At 40.3% G+C, this 12,841-nt stretch overlaps 1 long non-coding RNA gene across 2 annotated transcripts in view; it reads right to left on the bottom strand.

Annotated features, from left to right (window-relative positions):
- LOC126957636 (uncharacterized) overlaps positions 1-12,841 on the bottom strand; it is a 42,357-nt gene that overhangs the window by 29,211 nt on the left and 305 nt on the right. For both annotated transcript variants that reach the window (XR_007726839.1, XR_007726840.1), the window contains exon 2: positions 3,221-3,297. This is a non-coding gene — a long non-coding RNA (uncharacterized LOC126957636). The remainder of the gene's footprint in view (positions 1-3,220; positions 3,298-12,841) is intronic.

Here is a 12,841-nt window from a genome sequence, read left to right as displayed (position 1 = left end):
ATTATGGTCCAAGAAGCTCTTTCACAGACAAATTGGACCACATTGAGGGCCTTACATAGTCTACACTACTATAATTGCTCTCCAAATATAATAGTGCTTAATTTTCAGTAGTTTCCACTTAATAATATTTCTGCTTCATTTACACATATGTTGTTTGAATAATCCATACAATAACAATGTGGTTCTATTTTTTCAGCCATCTCTATGGTGAAAGTGTGTCGTGAGCATTTTTAAGCAGAATAAATTAAACAGAATATTGTTAGGAAAGAAGTACGTACTATTTGAAATAGAAAACATAAACATGTTCCTCACTATAACTACGGTTTCTGGACTTTGGATTCTCTGTATCACTAACTGATCTTCTGGACAACTGAGCTACTGGAGAATTCCTCCAACCAAGGCTCAGCAGGCACATAATCACACAGCAGTGTAACTGGTGGCTCAGGGAAACTGCTGAAACTTGAAAACCGGGTGGGAAGGCGGTAAGCAGCTTCTGCATCCATAGAAGTTTAAATTTGTGCTTGAATCTGGAATCACCCTTGTCTTTTTCCTGAGTCTGGGTACTTTGGTGAACTTTTAAAATCATATTGTTTTAAACAAGTACCTTGCCATTTTTCTTATGGACACATCAAATGGAAAGCAGATGTTTCTGATTGAGTTATTAAACTTTGTTTAACCAATAAATTGCATTATGTCTTTCTAGAATGAGGGCACTACAGAGTTAAAGGGAAAAAAATCTTTCTACTAATTCAAAAATAATTGTTTCTGAGAGACGAGTGCCTTTTTATTCAGTTATTTCCTCACAGGAAATCATGAGACTAGGACCATGCCAGAGGGAACATATAGGTTTAATTTCCTGCTCACTGCATACTGAAAGAAAGACTGAAATGAAACTGCACTGGACCATGGCCGCTTACCACAGGCTGGATGGTTAATGTCTCACATATGATGCCATTTATAATTGAATGAGCCCAAGTTTGGGAAAAGTACTATCGACTACCAGGTTTACTTTGTATAGGTTATGGGGAACAAAGGATCCCTATGAACGAAGATGGGGAAATCTCTCAGAAAATGGTAGACCCTTTGTCAATTTTTTGGAGAAAGAAATAAAGAAGGCCTTGGACTAGGAGAAGAGAGGACTTCACCCTTTCTCTTGGTTGGTGGCAGTGGGGCCTGACAGGGTAAGAAGGACATGATAATGATTCGTGACCATGAAAGATAAGATGGCCTTGGTCACTTGTGACATACTAAAGGCAAAAGAGAGAAATGGCTGCAGGGGATCTCAGTGCAAGACAATGGCTGATCGACTCTAGGACAAATATCTAAATTTCCATTTTATATTTTTTCTTTTGTATGTTTTAATTCCCTTTTAACATTTTCAAGTAAAATTTTAAGTCCTGCTCTCCGTTGTTATCTAAATTGTGTAGCTCTGAGGAATGGGCCTGTACTCATAGTTAAAACAGAGTCATGTAGGAGTGTGAGTTTCCCCCATTCTTCCCTCTCCTCTGAAGTCAAGTTGGTAGCAGTTGTCAGAAGACTGAGTGGGCATCACGGCTGAGTGGAGAGTGTTTTTCACACGCCAGGCAATAGCTAACGTGCAAGTGGATGTTATTGTCAGTGGGAAACAGCTTCTCCATAATATTCCAAGGAGAGGAAATTGGTTAAGGGCTGGGCAGATATTCTAATATTATAGAAGGGATTGATTATCTGTCCAGTAGATATTTTAGTTAGAGTAAGTCAGTCACATAGAAAGAGTCACTCATGCCGGCTAGAATAACTTGGCAATTAAATGGTAGTAGCTTGCGGTACTTTAGACTTATTAATGCCATAGAAAATTCATTTGAGGGAATAAATTACCCATGGTTGATAACTATAATAAAATTATAAGATTATTACCTTTTTGAAAATGTCTAATATTGAGAAAGAATATGACAAGAACAGAACATTGACTTTTGCTACATCAAAAGAAAACTACATTTAAAATGAATGCAGCCTGCTCCCCATACGATTTTTTCCTATAATGTATTTGACAAGATTGGAGGGACTTGCTGGCCATCAAGACATATAGACTAATGTTTAAATGTCAAAAGCAGATGTTTGGAGTCTCCGTTTATGGATCAAAGGTACAAAGTCCTCCTGTTTCCTAGGAAAATTTGAGAACACTCAAGATTGTTAATAACCCAGTGCTTTCTGTGATTTTTTTGGCATGTCAGGATTCCTATTATGTTGCTTAATACTCCTAAACACATGCTGAGGGGATTATTTGCTTACTACAACAGCACTGTGGGAAACAATTTGATTTACAAAGTACTGTAGTTCTTCAAAGGCATGTTTTAGAAACATAATTAGAGATGGACACAAAGAAGGGAGTGCACACACTATATATATTACAAATACACATACATAAAATATATATTATATATGATATTAAAATATATATAACTTATATAATATTAGAATATAATATATATTGTTCAGCATCAGCTTTGTCTTTTGTGACATTTTTGTATGTTGCAGTTCCACTACTCCATACAGTATCTGCACATTTTGACAATTGCAGAGTGGTAGAATATTACAGCTTGTTTGCACACAATTATGAATTTTACATGAGTCACAACAAATTATATGTACATTGATGTCGTATGGCTATTTTAATGAGCTAGAACAGGCTTGGCAAACTATGGCCTGAGGGCCAAATTTGGCCACATTCAAATTATCTATGTGCCTGGAGTTAGTCAAACTACAAAGTTTGAGGGCACAGTCCCCAGGAGTGCTCCCACTTCCAACACTAAATGAAATTTCGGGAGGTTCCACAACCACCTTCAAGTTTGATAATTTGCTGGAAGGATTTGTAGAAATCACTGAAAGCTGTTATACTTATGGTTACAGTTTATCACAGAGAAATAATGCAAATGAAAATTAGCCAAAGGAAGAGACAAAAAAGACACTGTCTGAGAAAGTTCCAAATGTGAAAACTTTTACAGAGATGACCTTCTAGAAGCATTTTGTATCTGTTGATTAAAAATAAATTAATCACAGATTTAATATAATTAATGCCACTACCAATGTTTAGTCCTATGACATTCAAGAGCAAATACTACTGGTAAGGAACAAGGATGATATTTAGAGACTCTCCTTGGTAGGGTTGGATTTAAACCTCTAATTTTGTTTGTTCTGTTTTATTTTGGGAAAAGAGCCAGTAGTAATGGGTTTAGCATACCATCAACCAACTTTTGCTGAGGGCTTCCTTTCAACAAGGCAATTGCCAGGCACACAGGTCTCCAATCTTTCTTGTATCTGTTTCAGACCACAAGGGAGAAAAAAGATGATTTACAAGCCAAGGCACAGAATTATTTCAGTCAAAACAGCTTATTCTAGATCCATAAAGCCAAGTTTTTCAGCTCTAAGCCCAATGAAAATTTTGTTTTCTTTACATACCAATTAAGTCAAAACTAAGCCATATTCTTTCTCCTAAACTTATTTTTTAGCTGTAAAAGTAATGAATGGTTAGCAAATAAGTAGAAATTAAAGCAAAACAAACAAACAAACAAAAAACCTGGCCCATTGTCTCATCTATCTTTTAATTTTAGCTTTTTAAAATGAAGCCATATACCTGTGTGGACAAATACTCCCCACTCAGCCATGATGCCCACTCAATTTTCTGACAACTGCTACCAACTTGACTTCAGGAGAGAGGGGAGAATGGGGGAAACTCACACTCCTACATGACTCTGTTTTAGCTATGAATACAGGCCCATTCCTTAGAGCTACACAACTTAGATAACAGTCGACAGCAGGACTTAAAATTTTACTTGAAAATATTAAAGGGGAATTAAAATATACAAAAGAAAAAGCATAAAATGGAAATTTAGAGAATGAAGCCATATCTCTTTACACTATTTATTGTACCTTTTTCTGTTCATTATCTTATTTGTTTTTTCATATTATTACAGATTCTTTTTAAACATCGTTTAAATAGTTATGTGATAGTCCATGCATGAATTTTGCATTATTGATTTAACCATTTGACTTTAGTTTTCTGTTTTTCTGAAATAATGTTTTTTGTTTTTTGTTGGGGTAATACATCAGAATGTCATTCCAAAATCTTTTTCTCAAATTGATGCAAGCTGATAAGGTAATCCAGAACCCATCGTCTAACAGATGTCAGCTGCTATTATGACAAAACACATGCATTCACATATAAATGAAATTTAATTATCAAGTCAAATAAGCTTTTTCATTTATACTTTTCTTTATCTTGACAAATACTAAGAAATATTTAATACTACACCTCTGTGATGGTTAATTTTAGATGTCAACTTGACTGGATTGAGGGATGCCTGGATGGCCGATAAAGCATTAAAGCATTGTTTCTGGGTATCTCTATGGGGATTTTTTTTTGTAAGAGATTGGCATGTGAGTTGGTGAACTGAGTGGGGAAGATTCACCTTTAATATGTGCAAGAGGTCCAGATGGAACAAAAAGGTGAAAGGCAAATTCTCTCATTCTCTCTCTTTCTCTCTTGTGGAGTGGAAATATCCTTCTCCTGCCCTTGGACATCAGAACTCCAGGTTCCTCAGCCTTTGGATGCCAGGACTTGCACCACTGGCTTCCCAGGGCTTTTGGGCCTTTGGCCTTGGACTGAGAGTTATTCCTTCAGGTTCCTCAGTTCTCAGGCCTTCTGATTTGGACTGAGCCACGTTACTGGTTTCTCTGGTTCTCCAGCTTGCAGATGGACTATTGTGAGATATCTAAGTCACCATAATTGTGTGAGCCAATTCTTGTAATAAACCCTCTCATCCATCCATCCATCCATCCATCCATCCATCCATCCATCTATCCATCTATCCATCTATCTATCCATCTATCTATCTATCTATCTATCTATCTATCTATCTATCTATCTATCTATCTATCTATCTATCTATCTATCTATCTATCTATCTACCTTATATTCCTTTTGGTTCTATCTCTCTGGAGAACCTTAACTAATAGTCTCCTATGTATGTTTAATGGAACCAACTTTCCAGAAACATTGCACTTGTGAAAGAAACAAAAATCTGTGTTGTCTAGGGTCAGTGAAACTTGTCTTAGTATGTTGTGGCTTGTGGTGGGCAGTCACATGGTTAGAGAATTAGAGGGTGCCCTCTATGAGTCTGCTACCCAGAAAGTATGAAGTATGTTTTTTTCCTTCTTTTTCATGTTTTAAAAAATTGATACACACTTTGGGAGGCCGAGGGGTGGGCGGATTGCCTGAGCTCAGGAGTGGGAGACCAGCCTAGACAACATGGTGAAATCCTGTCTCTACTGAAAATAGGAAAAATTAGGTGTGGTGGTGCGTGCCTGTAATCCCAGCTATTCAGGAGGTGGAGGCACAAAAATCACTTGAAGCCAGGAAGTGGAAGTTGCAGTGAGCCAAGATGGTGCCACTGCACTCCAGCCTGGGAAACACAGTGAGACTCTGTCTCTAAATTAAAAAAAATTGATACATAATAATTGTACATAGTTATGGGGTACATATGATATTTTGATACATGCATACAATGTGTAATGATCAAATCAGGGTAACTAGGGTACCCATCTACCCATCACCTTAAACATTCATCATTTCTTTGTGCTGGGAACAGCACAAAGTTATTTTGAAATATATAAAAAATTATTATTAACGATAGTCACCCTATTGTGCTATTTTATATTTATATTTATTTTTATTTTTGAGATGGAGTTTCACTCTTGTCACCCAGGCTGGAGTGCAATGGCACAATTTCAGCTCACAGCAACCTCCGCTTTCAAGGTTCAAGCAATTCTCCTGCCTCAGCGTCTGAAGTAGTGGGATTACAGGCATCTGCCACCACACTCGGCTAATTTTTGTATTTTTAGTAGAGATGGAGTTTCACCATGTTGGCCAGAATGATCTCGAACTCCTGACCTCAGGTAATCCACCCACCTTAGCCTCCCAAAGTGCTGGGATTACAGGTGTGAGCCACCGTGCTGTGCTACTTTAATGTCAGCTTTGCCTGCTAGCTGGTGGCCTGTACCCCTCCACTTTCTCCTCTCGATGTTACTACTTTTCTCTGTAGAATCCTTTTTGACCACCCTCTTCTTCCACCTAGAAGTGCTTAATGCTGCTCCTACTGCTGCTCAGCCTAACCCCTTGTCTCCATTCTCCCAATATTGAGAGTTACTCATTCTGAAGTGAGGTATTTCTTTGCCCACATGGGGCAGAGCTATTTCTTCTCAGTTCCTCATGTGCTTCTAGTGATGATAGCTCTTTATTTAGTTTCCTCTCTATTAGGGCTTTTCTCTCCCTGGGAATTTGGCTCGAGTTTCTGAGGGCTGGACAGGAAGGCAATCTGAGTGATGCATTATCACTCTGCATTCAGAACTGTCCTCCCTCTCAGATCTCAGCCTCTGTCCACAGACCAAGTCTGGCTCTCCATCCTCTCCTCTGGGGCTGAACTCTTTGTCTCTCACTGCCTGTGAGGGGATGAGGAGTGAGTTTCTGTTCCCCAGTGGTTTCAGGGCTACTTCCTAGAGGCTGGCTGACGTCTCTCACTGTCTCTCCTGAGACAGTCGTTGGCTGTCTTAAAGTTGCGCTGTGAGTGAGGCTGTCTACAGGCTACCTTGACGTGTTTAGACTTGTCTCAGTTCTCAACTTCTCAGCTTGAGCTAATGTTCTGGGACTCTCACTCCATTTATTTGGAAATTACTGAACTTGATTATTTTTGTGTTAATATTAATTTTTAAAATTTCACACCGTTAAATCTCCATTGAGTGATTTAATGTGATTAATTTCTTCAGAACCTTGCCCAACAAAATAAATGTTTTCTGCTCTTATTTTATAATCTCTGATCTTCCAGTGTCTTTTATGGTGAAAAGGCAGTCATAAAGTAGGCAGAGCGAAAACAATTCTTTTGTAGTTGTATCTTTGAATACACAAGTTTTACTTTTCTTAAGAAATCTCTTAAGAAACTTTTATGTACTATGATCAAATATAGGATCATGGCAAAAATTCAGAACATATGATAAAAACTGTGTTAACAGAGCAAGTCATAAAAAGAGTTTAGGAAAAAAATGCTGTTAAGTGAGTACAAATCTGATGTGAAAAAATTTATTTAGTTTCATTTATTTTTAAAATTAAAAAAAATTTTTTTTTTAGATGGAATCTTGCTCTGTCGCCCAGGCTGGAGTGCAGTGGTGCAATCTTGGCTCACTGCAACCTCCGCCTCTGGAGTTCAAGCGATTCTTGTATCTCAGCCTCCTGAGTAGATGGGATTACAGGCATGCGCCACCATGCCCAGCTAATTTTTGTATTTTTTCAGTAGAGACAGGGTTTCAGCATGTTGGCCAGACTGGTCTTGAACACCTGACCTCAAGTAATCCGCCCACCTCAGCCTCCCAAACTGTTGGGATTACAGGAGTGAGCCACCATGCCCTGCCAAATTTATTTAGTTTTAATTCCATCCTTTCATCCATCCATCCCTGCAGTCATTCAGCTTCTACCTTATATCAGATGCTGTGCTAGGTGTCAAGGATATGAAAATGATTCAGGCATGATGTGTGCCCCAGAGGTATATATCATCTAAAGGCGGATATATATCATCATCTTAACAGAGATGTGTTAAGAGGTGTTGTAGAAACACCATTTGTGCCCCACATCACATTCCTTTGGCAAGCTCTGACTTAGGCCACAGCTGCAGTAGATGGTAATGGTACATAGTGATGGCTTCTTCTTGCTAGGGCACTTCGAGTTACTCAGCTTTTCTGCTTCAGGGCTTTCCCTGAAGCTACTTGATTGCCGTGTGTGTGTGTGTGTGTGTGTGTGTGTGTGTGTGTGTGTGTGTGTGTGTGTGTAATTTACACCCCAGGGTCGGGGGAACTAAGCCAATGAGGACAAGAGTTGGTATAAATGCCCCTGGTTCCTCATGTTTCAAAGGCCAATTCTAAGAAACACTCTACATGGTTCCTCAGCAGATCCCCCTGGGACTGAGCCTCGCTCACCCCGCAGTTGTAACCCGCTTAATAATTCAGCTTTTGGCCGGGCGCGGTGGCTCAAGCCTGTAATCCCAGCACTTTGGGAGGCCGAGACGGGCGGATCACGAGGTCAGGAGATCGAGACCATCCTGGCTAACACAGTGAAACCCCGTCTCTACTAAAAAATACAAAAAACTAGCCGGGCGAGGTGGCGGGCGCCTGTAGTCCCAGCTACTCGGGAGGCTGAGGCAGGAGAATGGCGTAGACCCGGGAGGCGGAGCTTGCAGTGAGCTGAGATCCGGCCACTGCACTCCAGCCTGGGCGACAGAGCGAGACTCCGTCTCCAAAAAAAAAAAAAAAAAAAAAAAAAAAAAAATTCAGCTTTTATTGTCTTTCCCTGTTACCTGTCTCATTCTCCACTCTCTCTCACTCTGGCTTCCTGGGAACATCATCCCAATTAATGATTTGTACCCAAATCTCTTGTCACTTGCACCCAAGGTCCTGCTTTTGGGCAGAACCCACTTATAAGATTAGTACTAGAAGAAATTTTTTTTTTTTTTTTTCTCGAAACGGAGGCTTGCTTTGTCACCCAGGCTGGAGTGCAGTGTCCGGATCTCGGCTTACTGCCTCCCAGGTTCACACCATTCTCCTGCCTCAGCCTCCTGAGTATCTGGGACTACAGGCGCCCACCACCATACCTGGCTAATTTTTGTATTTTTTTAGTAGAGAAGGGGTTTCAGTGTGTTAGCCTGGATGGTCTCCAACTCCTGACCTTGTGATCCACCCACCTTGGCCTCCCAAAGTGCTGGGATTACAGGCGTGAGCCACCGCGCCGGGTCTTTTTTTTTTTTTTTTTTTTTTTTTTTTTTTTTTTTTTTGAGACAGGGTCTCATCACCCAGGCTGGAATACAGTGGAGCAAACACAGCTCACTGCAACCTCCACCTCTAGGATGCAGGCAATCCTCCCACCTCAGCCTCACAAGTAGCTGGGAATACAGGCACAAGCCATCACGCCTAGCTAATTTTTGTATTTTTTTTTTTTTTTTTATAGCGATGGGGTTTCACCATGTTGCCCAGGCTGGAAAATACTCTCTATAGATGATAAAGATATAAGCAGAGTTCTCTGATAATTAATTTCCGGGGTAAGAATTGCCAGGAAAGACCATAGGCCAATTGCAGGAGCCAGAGAAAGGGAGAAATTTGAAATTGATCATTGACAAATAAGATCTTCCAATTTATTTAACTATAGCTCAAGATGAGATATTAACCATAGCCACGGGGTAATATAGAGGAGGCTAATTTGCATATCTCTTGTTATTCGGATTAGTTATATCTGCCTGAGGCCTTCTGGGGCTTCTAGATGAGTCAGTCAGTCATTAACAAGTTGGAGTTAATGCCCAGTCCTAGGACTAAGCAGTTTTTAGAACAAAAAATAGGAACAGGTCTATGCTTTCACTTCTGAAACCATTTCTTGATCAGGGAGGATGCTTTTAAGCAGGAGAATGTCAAGGTGCCCAGGCTTGGCTTAGTGATAATGGTTGTGATGAGGGATGAAAGGACAGTTTGCTTGTGACACAGCATGGTGGCTTTTTACTGTCTTCTAACCAAGCTTCCAAAGGAACTTCTGCCAAATTACATGAGAGAAGGACTGAAAATTTAAAGGGAACATCAAAAGGAAAAGTTATGATTCATCAAAGCATTGTAAAAAACTAAAATAATAAAGGCCTCCCTGTGGAAGACCAATTTTCTAGCAGAGCCTAATGTCTTGGCTAAGACCCCTGGAGAATATGAGGTATGAGCAGGTCCACGCTGGTGTTAATGGAGGGAACAATGTCTGCTCTCAGGTCCAGATCCTAAAACCATGCCAAGTGGCAGGCAGAACGATCAAGGTTCCTGAGGCCACAGATGGAGGGAAACCCCAGGGACTGGTCAGATGAAGGGAGGTGATGCAGTGGAGGCAGGCGAGAGAACTGGAGATTATGAGTATAATTATCCACATCTCTGTCACTATTTCTCCCCAGTTCTCTTGTAGTTGCACATTGGGGAAACATGAGTTAAAGCGGTGGGCTTAATAAGTAAACAAAATTGTGTCACTTCTCTAAAAACAAAAAAAACATGGAATTCTCTACTTGGGCAGAATAATAAAAGCCTACTGTAGAATACGAAGACAATATAAAACCCCAAATATGAGGCCTTTATTTTGCATAATAATTCTTAAAATAACCCTCATATTTACTTCACTTTTCCAAATTCCCATTGTTCATATTTGTAAAATGAAGCTAATGATACTTAACCTCCCAAAATTATGTTATACAAGAAAATATCTCTTTCACCTCCAGCATCTCAGCGCCTGACTTATGCCAAGTGTTCAAGAAATTTCAGCTGTTTTTACTCTCTCCTCACATAAGGCAGGGAAGACAATAGCATTGTAAATAAACCTGATTTCTTTTTTTGAAAACTCTCAGCTTTAAAGCAGAAAGGGAGAACCAGGAAGTAACATTTCTTTCCTTAAAGGCTTCATAATCTGATTTGGGGGTATTTCTTTGGGGAGATCAGAAAGTGGGTTAGATTACCAGGATTATTTTCTCTCTTACAAGAGTCCCTTGAAGATTTATGGCTAATAGGTAATTTAAGAATTGTAAACTGTCTTTACTTTTATGAGGACTTTTGTGAAGTCGCATAGACATTAGGTGATAGCAAGTATGATGATAAAATTTAAGGTTCATGAACAAAATAAATATACCCAGATAAAAATAAATATACCCAGATAAAAATAAAAGTAGTCCTCTTTCTTAGTCTTCACATACATATAAAATTGAGTATCCAAAGTAGTCACAGGCCGGGCGCAGTGGCTCAAGCCTGTAATCCCAGCACTGTGGGAGGCCAAGACGGGCAGATCACGAGGTCAGGAGATCGAGATCACCCTGGCTAACACGGTGAAACCCCATCTCTACTAACAAGTACAAAAAACTAGCCAGGCAAGGTGGCGGGCACCTGTAGTCCCAGCTACTCGGGAGGCTGAGGCAGGAGAATGGCGTAAACCCGGGAGGCGGAGCTTGCAGTGAGCTGAGATCTGGCCACTGCCCTCCAGCCTGGGCAACAGAGCGAGACTCCGTCTCAAAAAACAAAAAACAAAAAACAAAAAAACAAAAACAAAGTAGTCACAGGACTGTAATACTTACTTAAACTTACAGTGTGTTAAATATGATCACTGATAAATGCCTCCTTAATATTTAGGTGTATATGTATATAATCATGTACACACATATATGTAATAATGTCTATCTTATAAAATGAGAATAATTTCACCATAAAATTCTTATGGAGATCATTCTAGGAAATAAAAAGAGCTTTATAGTTAGTGCTATTTTGTGAATATTTGTGTCCCTTCCAAACAGATATGCTGAAACCCAATTTCCAGTGTAATAGTTTTAAGAGACGTGGATTTGGCCGGGCGCCGTGGCTCATGCCCGTAATCCCAGAACTTTGGGAGGCCGAGGCAGGTGGATTGCCTGAGCTTAGGAGTTCTCGACCAGCCTGGGCAACACAGTGAAACCCTGTCTCTACTAAAATACAAAAAATTAGCCAGGTGTGGCAGCATGGGCCTATAGTTCCAGCTACTTGGGAGACTGAGACAGGAGAATAACTTGAACCCAGGAGGCAGAGGTTTCAGTGAGCTGAGATTGTGCCACTGCACTCCAGCCAGGGTGACAGAGTGAGACTCCGTCTCAATCAGTCAGTCAATCAATAAAAGAGATGTGGACTTTAAGAGGCAATGAGGTCATGAGGGCGGAGCTCTCATGAATGGAATTAGTGGCCTTAGAAAAGAGGCCTAAGGGAGCTTGTTCAACCCTTCCACCATATAAGGATGCAACAAGAAAGTGCCATCTATGAAGCAAAGAGCAAGCCCTCACCAGATGCTAAATGGGTTAGTGCCTTGGTTGTTGCGGGAAGTCAGGGACCCCAAACGGAGGGACCGGCTGAAGCCATGGCAAAAGAACATAAATTGTGAAGATTTCATGGGCATTTATTAGTTCCCCAAATTAATACTTTTATAATTTCTTACGCCTGTCTTTACTGTAATCTCTGAACATAAATTGTGAAGATTTCATGGACACTTATCACTTCCCCAGTCAATACCCTTGTGATTTCCTATGCCTGTCTTTACTTTAATCTCTTAATCCCGTCACCTTCTTCATAAAATGGGGAGGATGAATGTCACCTCAGGACCCTGTGATGATTGTGTCAACTGCACAAATTGTTTATAGAGCATGTGTGTTTGAACAATATGAAATCTGGGGATCTTGAAAAAAGAACAGGATAACAGCGATGTTTGGGGAACAAGGGAGGTAACTTTGAACTGCCCACCAGTGAGCCAGACGGAACAGAGCCATATTTCTCCTCTTTCAAAAGCAAATGGGAGAAATATCACTGAATTCTTTTTCTCAGCAAGGAACATCCCCCGAGAAAGAGAATGCGCCCCTGAGGGCAGGCCTATGAACGGCCCCCTTAGAAGCGAGCAGTCTTTTATGGTTGAAGCTGAAGGGATGAAATAAGCCCCGGTCTCCTGTAGTGCTCGCTCCCAGGCTTATTAGGATGAGGAAAATTCCTGCCTAATAAATTTTGGTCAGACAGGTTGTCTGCTCTCAAACCATGTTTCCTGATGAGATGTTATCAATGACAAGTGCCCAAAACTGCATTAGCAATTTTAATTTCACCCCATCCTGTGGTCCTGTGATCTCGCCCTGCCTCCACTTGCTTTGTGATATTTTATTACCTTGTAAAGTATGTGATCTCTGGGACCCATACCCTATTTGTGCACTCCCTCCCCTTATGAAAATTGCTAATAAAAACTTGCTGGTTTTAC

The sequence above is a fragment of the Macaca thibetana genome, chromosome 6, assembly GCF_024542745.1.
Source record: "Macaca thibetana thibetana isolate TM-01 chromosome 6, ASM2454274v1, whole genome shotgun sequence".
NCBI classification, from domain to species: Eukaryota; Metazoa; Chordata; class Mammalia; order Primates; family Cercopithecidae; genus Macaca; species Macaca thibetana.
This window is presented reverse-complemented; position numbering and strand designations above follow the sequence as displayed.